This window comes from Penaeus chinensis, chromosome 3, assembly GCF_019202785.1.
Source record: "Penaeus chinensis breed Huanghai No. 1 chromosome 3, ASM1920278v2, whole genome shotgun sequence".
NCBI classification, from domain to species: Eukaryota; Metazoa; Arthropoda; class Malacostraca; order Decapoda; family Penaeidae; genus Penaeus; species Penaeus chinensis.
In genome coordinates, this window is record NC_061821.1 from 23,220,786 (window position 1) to 23,221,620 (window position 835).

The window sequence follows — 835 nt, forward strand, 5'->3', positions numbered from 1 at the left end:
ATGGGGTGGAACGTTTAGATTGTCTGGTGCGACAGATAAAGTGAGGAGGGGTAGGCACTTGGGAAGTGGAAGAGATTGTAGTATCTGGATTTAGACTGGAAAAAAAAATCAGCTGGGAGAAAGAGGGAGTAGCAGTAAGACGGTAAGGGGTAGGGGGGAATAGATACTAGGGAGATGCAGATATATCTTGGAAAGAAGGGAGAGGAGCAGAGCGAAGGACAGCATGCTTCCTGACTAGTATCACAAGATAGTTTGAATCAAAACTGCTACATCTGGCTCGATCTTGCAGGAGTGCAGTTCCTGTAAAATACATTGTGGGAGACCCCACAACTGACACAAGTGCGTGATTATATCGAGATATTTAAACGGTTGTGACCAAGGCACTTAGAGGGCAGCTGGCTGTGGAGCAACAGTGCTTCCAGCACACTGGCCAAAATGCCAACATTTTTGATACTGACAGGGAAGAGGTTCAGGACGTAAGGTGGCTTCTGGGAGGAAATAGTGTAGCACTGTACTGCTATTACATCACAGAAACAAAGATCATTTTTGCAATCTGACCAATTCTTGTCGCAGACAGGGCAATTAGCCGGAGAGATGGAAACAGTTCTGGTAAAAGTATTATGGGGAGAGTGAGGTTGGGCAGAAATAGGTTTGCCAGTGAGGTTGGTCTGGGTAGATAAAGCAATGAGTAGTAATAAGATAGACAATGAAGAAAAAATTACAAGAGGAGTGGAGTGGTAGATGTTGGGAGAGTGGAAGGGTGTATTCTCAAGGTTGAGTATTGACCTGAATGGATGATTCACAATGGATAGAGCTAACAATAAGAATGGAGGAG